This window comes from Tupaia chinensis, unplaced genomic scaffold, assembly GCF_000334495.1.
Source record: "Tupaia chinensis unplaced genomic scaffold, TupChi_1.0 Scaffold000139_1, whole genome shotgun sequence".
In the NCBI taxonomy this organism is placed as follows: domain Eukaryota; kingdom Metazoa; phylum Chordata; class Mammalia; order Scandentia; family Tupaiidae; genus Tupaia; species Tupaia belangeri.
In genome coordinates, this window is record NW_006159609.1 from 5,333,707 (window position 1) to 5,341,454 (window position 7,748).

The following is a 7,748-nucleotide window of genomic DNA, read 5'->3' on the forward strand; positions in this document are numbered from 1 at the left end:
CCTCTCATGATTTTGGGCACGCATGCGCACATGCCTGGTATGATTTTCAAGTCATCAGATCTGGGACTTGGACTGTGGTCCGCCACATGGGAGTCCAGTGCCTTAACCACTATATCACCTGCTGGTCCTACTTTCTTCTTTCTGAGGTGGTAGAGCACCTGCTCTTTGGGATAAGTGTTTTTTTTGTTTTGTTTTTTTGTTTGTTTGTTTGTTTTTGGAGTGGTTTTTGCTATAGGGCCCATGCACTCGCCAGAAAGACAGAGAGAAAGAGACAGAGAGACAGAAAGTGAGAAATCATCCCCCAGGGGGGATGGCCACGCCGCAATCCCTTCTCCTCCATTCTCCTCTTGGGATCTTGGGCACGCACGCACATGCGCCAGGCATGAATTTTAGCCACTGGTCCAGAACTCGAACCGCGGTCGACTACATGGGAGTCCAGCGATATAACCATTACGCTAACTGCTGGTCCCAGGGGATCAGTGGGTTTTACTAAAACATTAACACCCCCCCCACACACACACACACACTTTTTCTCCCTTGCTAGGTGGTAGATTGGTGTTTGATCCCAGCAATTTGTCTCTTAGAAGGGGCTCCTAAAAAATCATCTGAGACAATGCTGATTGTCGCCAGCTGGATATGTATAGTTGCTTTGCTCTCCCTCTCAAACAAAGGACAACTTCTGCTCATTTGCTCTGGGTTCTATATTTGGGCTCCTGAGAGAACTTGCCGCCTGGTTCTCAGAGGCCTCCAGCTGAAATATTGACAGGATCACATGAAGGTCTCAGCACTACTAATTCCCTTCCTCCAGCTCCTTCCTTCTATCTCAAGGCCCTTTGTGGGCATGGTGTTTTGTCAGGGAATGTTGTCCCAGCTGGCTCAGGAGACAGGCAAGGCATCTATCCCAGGCCCTTTAACCCCTGGAACGTTCCCACACATTCTACATGTAACATGGAAAACTAAACTCCAGCATGGACATAAATCGGGACAGTGGAAAAAAGTCTTGGCCAATCAGGTCATTTTTCTACTTAATACTCCACAGTATTAACCACAGTGAAATGGATAGAGGGTCTGCAGTCAGGATTGGAGTTCAAGTCTTTGCTCATGTCACAAATCCTGGGTCTGTGAGTGCTTGGCCTGTCTGAGCCTGTTTTCTTAGCTGTGAATGGAAGGATTGTTGACAATCCCAGCTCCCTTCTGTTGTTTTGAGAGTTAAGTGACTCAATGGGTCGTGTTAAAGGGCTTGATAACAAGGCTGTAGGATGTATTACTGGTGTCAGCACTTGCTGGTATAGACCAAATTTGGCTCAGCGAGAGACATTTCTGGAGACTAACCAGGATGCCTGTTTTATCATCACTTACCCTCAGTTCCTGGCAAAGCTAATGATGGCCCAAGGAGGTATGCATGGTATCATTCATGCGTTTATTTTTGTAATCTTTGCATTTATAGTCTTATAAGTGCTACCAGAATCTTTGGTGATTCTCGAATATTTATCTTTGAAAACTGTCAGGGTCATCTAGCTCTACCCGGAACTATTTACCCTGGACTAATTATTTGAACTATTGGAGCTGTGTGGGCATCCATGTCTCAATTCATTCTGGGACAGCAGAGGTAGCTGTGGATAATAAATGAGGTTTGTCTTACTTGCCAGAATTCTGGATAGTTGAGAACTCCTGAGGCTATTTTAGTAGGTAAGCCCTAAGGTACAGCTAGTCTGCCTCAGACACATTTCTGGGAATGAAATGAGAATGGGGAAGAGAGTATCTTACTGTATGTGGTTTAAGAGTTTAAAGCTAGAAGCCTTTGGAAACTCAAAAGAGTCTTCTGTGTATTGTCCTGAGTTTGTTGGAATTATTATCTTGTTCTGAGAAATTTTCTACAAATCCCCTAGATTCTTGGGGATTGTCACTTATTTCATCTTCTTGCCACTTCAAATGATTGTTGTTAATTTTTTCTATTAGTCGGGCTCTAAGTTGTAAAGGAAAGAAGCCTGACTTTAACTTGGACAGAGAGCAAATTCGTGGGAAGGTACTTTATAATACCATGAGAAGAACAGGTGAGCTGGAACCAGGTGGTATTAGCGTAGGTAACTGCTCTAACAGCCCCCACATCTTGGTGGCTTACTGTAGTGAAGGGTAGTTCTTCTTCACAGCATTTCAACATGCTTGTTCCTGATAAGGTGGCCTTTAATGTTTTGTTTTGTTTTGTTTTTGAGAGTTTTTTTTTTTTTTTGCTATAGGGCGCATGCCAGGCAGACAGACAGAGAGACAGAAAGTGAGAAATCACCCCTCAGGGGAGATGGCCACGCTGCAATCCCTTCTCCGTTCTCCTCTCGGGATCTTGGGCACACACACACACGTGCGTGCCCAGCGTGAGTTTTAAGCCACAGGTCCAGGATGTGAACCGCGGTTGACCACGTGGGAATCCAGCAACATAGCCATTACGCCAACTGCTGGTCCCAGGCCTTTAATGTTTAAGAGGTCTACACTCCTCCTATCTTGTGGGCTTTCTTCATTCTCTGAGGTTTTTCCTTTTTTATTTATTTATTTTGAAGTTTTTGCTAGAAGGAACATATGCTTGCCAGAGATAGAGGAAAAAAAAGTGAGAAATCCTTCCCTATGGGGATGGCCATGCTACAATCCCTTCTCCTCCATCCTCCTCTTGAGATTTTGGTATGCATGCACACGTATCTGGCATCATTTTCAAACCAGTGGGTTCAGGACCTCACAGGTGGCCATATGGCATCCAGCCACCTTAACCTCCACACCACCTGCTGGCCCCTGAGTTCTCTACTTTTTTTTTTTTTTAAGAGTTGTTTGTTTGTTTTTTTTTGTTATAGGGCGCGTGCGCTCGCCAGACAGACAGAGAGAGACAGAGAGACAGAAAGCGAGAAATCACCCCACAGGGGGGATGGCCACACCGCAATCCGTTCTCCTCCATTCTCCTCTTGGGATCTTGGGCGCGCATGCACACGTGCCCAGCGTGAGTTCTAAGCCACTGGGTCCGGGACTCGAACCGTGGTCAACTATGTGGGAATCCAGCGACATGGCCATTACGCTAACTGCTGGTCCCTGAGTTCTCTACTTTGAACCTGCAGATGGAGAGGAAGATTGAAAGACCTCATTTGGGAGGTTTCTATGGACTGGGATTGCAAGTGGCTTATATGACTGTTCTCACTGCATTGACTATAACCCAGTATGTAGCCCCATCTAATAGTAAGAGAGGCTGAGAAGTATGGACTGTTTTCCTAGAAAGAAAAAAATTGGGTTTGGTGAGCACTTAGCTAGTTTAAACCAATAAAGGACTTAACCGTTGTCAAGATGGACCAACCCCCTAGCATAGCGGTTAAGCCCTGTGCATAGGGAGCTGGATCCCATGTAGCTGACCGCAGTTCAAATCCTAGTCCCCATGGCTTGAAAAACATGCTTCACATGTGTGCCCAAAATTTTGATGGGATGGAGAAATGGAAGAAAAGCAAGGAGAAAAGATTGTGATGTGGCTAGACCCCATTGGAGGTAGGTTATTTTCTCTCTTTCTCTTTGTTAAGTACATGTGCCCTCTGACAATGTTTAAAAAAAAAGGAAAAAAAAGCTGTCAAGATTTTGTTTTTTGCTTTTGTTTCTCTCCTATGTGGCAGGGTACAAGAGAATTGATTGCCCTGAATTTTAAACCTCATTGCTTCACTGTTGTTAACACCAGAGAAGAACTGACCTCCACTCTCACTGGCTCCATGTAAGAAACCTCAAAGTGGAATAATTGGTCCAGTTTGGGCCATGTGACCACTCTTGGATCAATTAATGGTAGCCAGAGGATGGGGCAATTTAGTGTGGGTGTTGCCTCAGGGAGTCCCACCTGATTGCTCTAGGGAAGGGTAATCATTGTGAGATAGTCACCTCATTTGCCATCCACAGAAAAGGCCCAGTCTATCTTTTTGTTTCTCTTCTTTTGGAAAATTTGGTGCAAACTTATAGGCATCTTTCCAACCCTCCTTGCCACAGTCATTTTATTATATGTCATTGAATCTATGACACCATTACTTCTAACATGTATGACTACTCTGTGTACCACAGAAGTGGAAGAAAAAATGTTTTTATAATTGATGAGAGATAATATTTATTACTCCACAATAAAGTTCTATACTTTCACACCTTGGTGCCACTGCTCATTTGGTTTCTTTAGTCTGTCTCTTAATTGAAAAAAAATATTCCCAGGCCAGGTAATAAAGAAGATTCAGCTTCTGCTTTTTAAACTCTTACTGTGTTCCCCCTTTTCAGACTTTCCCATCTCCTTTCCCCATTTTCCATGCTGGTGGTATGAAGTACCTACTGTGTGCTAGGCAGTCTGCTGGACTCAAGAAGGAATATGATGGGGGACCCGCAGTTAGTGTAATGGCTATGTTGCTGGACTCCCATGTAGTCAACCATGGTTCGAGTCCCAGACCTGATGGCTTAAACTCACGCAGGGTGCATGTGCATGCATGCCCAAGATCCCGAGAGGAGAAAGGAGGAGAAGGGATTGCGGTGTGGCCATCCCCCTTGGGGGGTGATTTCTTGCTTTCTATCTCTGTCTCTCTCTGTCTTCTTGGTGAGCACACGCACCCTATAGCAAAAGCCTCTCCAAAAAAAAAAAAAATTGAAAAAGAAGGAATATGATGGGATTCTTATCCTCAAGCAATTTATGGTAGAAGAGTAAGGGCAGTGGGATGTGGGGAGACAACTGTATAAACAAAGGAGTAAATGAAGGGTTACAGATCCTGTTAAATGAAGCTTTTTAGAGTACTGGGCACCAGAAGTTGGGGGAATAGTCAGTTCTGCTTTGAAGAATGAGAATATTTGTACCATGTTTACTGTATTGGATGATTATGCCCTATTAAAAGAATGAATAGTCATCCCTTTTGAGTATTAATATGTAATGATTTCCATAGATACCTGACAATAAGCACAAAGTAGGCCAAGGTGTTTTCCGAGACCTATTTGAATTGCCTCAAACTTCCTGTTAAACTCCACCTTCAAAAGGCACGCGTGGTTCTGCTCTTTCTGCGAACATTCGTGAGCAGTCTGTGCTGACTACTGCAGACAGACAGTGAGAGATACCAGGTTTGTTACGTGGAGGCAGCCGGCACTTCTTTCCATTAATTAGTTGCCTGAAAAGTCTTCTTTTTAACCGTGGATTGTTGTGTAGTCTCCAATGGTTGTCCTGAATCTCCTGCTCCAGCAGGGAGAAGGCCCGAGAGCAGGCATTTGGCCAGGCTGGGCCCTAGCAGTGAGGATTACAGAGATAGGATTTTTTTTTTTTTTTAATTCTTGTCAAGTTTCTATTTAGTTTCAGTTCTATAGGTGCATAAACAAATATATTTCAATACACAGGATCATCTATAACTGAATTCCTGGTACGTGGTAATGCATTGCAGCTGGGGGTAAGAAATCAACTTCCAAGTACAAGTACAAACTTATATTTTATGTAAAAATTCAAGTTTTACACTTTCTTATTCTTACCCTAGAATTGATGTCACTAACTTACAGGCAAACAAATACTTTTGTTTTCTGTCTCTTAGCTGAACAAAAATACATAGCGTTTTCATGATTTCAAATAATGCAGTATAATTCTTTCTTTGAACAAAATGATCAGGGTGCTAATGAAATCATCTTTGGAGGAAGTGTTTAATAAGCAGACTTTATTTAAATAAATCCTCTAGTAGGACATGGAAAATTCACTGTCTTTACTTAGAAGGCTGTGTAAATAGTTATGTCAATTTATATGTGCTGCTCACCAACATTCCCTTATTGAAAACATCAGAATTTCCACATCACAGTTCATGAAAGGACTTTAAATCTTAAAATTCTGGTTCTCCTTTGGCTAGCTTCTCTCTTGATTCCACCCAGGCTTTATTAATGGTTCGCTTCATATCATCATCTCCATCTTCATAAATTTTCTTTAGAACATTCATCAGTCCGTCACTAGGATCTGTGTCAGTGTCGTATGAAGGCTTTCCTTTCTCTTTGCACTCTTTTTCAACCTGGGTCAGGTAGTCCCATCGTGTATTTTCTGTTTCCTTTCTACATAATATGAGAACTGTATCGGTCTTAACTTTTTTTGTACTGCCTTTAACAGAGATGGGTTTCAAAAGATTGTTCACGGGAACCAGCAGTTAGTGTAATGGCTATGTCGCTGGATTCCCACGTAGTCGACCGCGGTTCACGTCCTGGACCCGGTGGCTTAGAACTCACGCCGGGCGCGAGTGCGTGCGTGCCCAAGATCCCAAGAGGAGAATGGAGGAGAAGGGATTGTGGCGTGACCATCCCCCCTGGGGGGTGATTTCTCGCTTTCTGTCTCTATGTCTCTCTCTGTCTGGCGAGCGCACATGCCCTATAGCAAAAACCTCTCAAAAAAAAAAAAAAAAAGATTGTTCACAATCATGGAGTAACTCTTGCCATTTAGGTTCTTTACCAAAAGATCAAATGACCTCTCTGTGAAATGCATCTGCATGTTCCAGTAGGAACTTGATGAACTCCAGTTAAGGTCATGTAGATTTTCACAAACTTATCTGACTGATCCCATCCATAATGACTGATTTTCATTGTATATCTTGTTGTAATGGGAGCAACCACAGCAACTGGCTTTTCATTGTCAAGAAGTTGTGGGTTTTTTTTTTTTTTCTGTGATTTCTGTTGCATCTTGTTCTTGATTTCTGTCTCAATTTTGGATTTTTCAGCTGTAAGGGCATCACGTACTCTTTTCCTAGTGGCCTTTTCCAATAACACCTTTACTTCTTCTAGATCTTTCTGTAGCTCTTCCACAGTCGATGGCATGGTCTCAATGAGCACTGACCGTCCAAGCCACAGCCGCACAGGAAAGAGGACGCCTCACAGAGCGCGCTCACTCGAGCACAGCACTGCAGTCTGGGTACACACCGCCCCAGAGATAGGATTTGGAGAAAATGTAGGGTTAGCCACTTGAGCCTGAGGTCAGATAATAGCCTTGGCTAGACCTTTCCTTAGAGGGTCCCAGAGCTCAGACAACATGACCCCAGTATGAGAGCTTTCTCTTTCAAGCAGGGATGCCAGCTAAGATTAAACCCATTTTCGTTGGTTAGAGAACACATGAAGACAACAAGACAACTAGAAAGTAAAGCGTTTTTTGTTTGTTTGTTTTATTTTTTGAGGTTCATAAAGAGGTCAACAGAGAGGCAGTGTCCATCTGTCTGTCCTGGCTCTTATGAAAAGTTTACCTAATGACTCAGAGGGAAAAATCCAAATTTATTTATTTTTAAAATTTTATTTATTAAGTTTTTGCCATAGGTTGTGTGTGCTTGCCAGAGACAGAGAGAGAGACAGAGAGAGGGAAAGTGAGAAATCATCCTCCTACCCTCATGGAGGATTGTCCACCACAATCCCTTTTCCTTCATTTCTCACCTTCTTTTAGGATTTTGGGTACATGTGCACAAACCTAGCATATTTCTCAAGCCACCAGTTCTAGGACTCAACTGTGCAGTCGGCCATGTGGGATCTAGCTGCCTTAAGCCCCAGTCACAAGTTAGCCAAGTAGCTTCTCTGGAAGAAAAGAGAAAGGGCCGAATCGCTAGATCAACTTTGTGATTTCTGAGTAACAGTCTGACAGTAGAGCATGTGGTTGGAGTATTTGTACTTATAAATGGAGGTGCTCACTTGAGGGCAGGCGGAAAAGTACCCTAGTCCTCTTCAGAACTCTTTGTTTATAGAGGAAGAACAAAGGAAAAGAAACCCATCTTTTG

The 7,748-nt window shown here is 43.2% G+C and overlaps 1 pseudogene; it reads right to left on the minus strand.

The window, feature by feature from the left end:
• Positions 1-5,796: 5,796 nt before the first annotated feature.
• Positions 5,797-6,997, minus strand: LOC106734533 (calcyclin-binding protein-like; annotated as a pseudogene).
• Between the last annotated feature and the right edge of the window lie 751 nt (positions 6,998-7,748).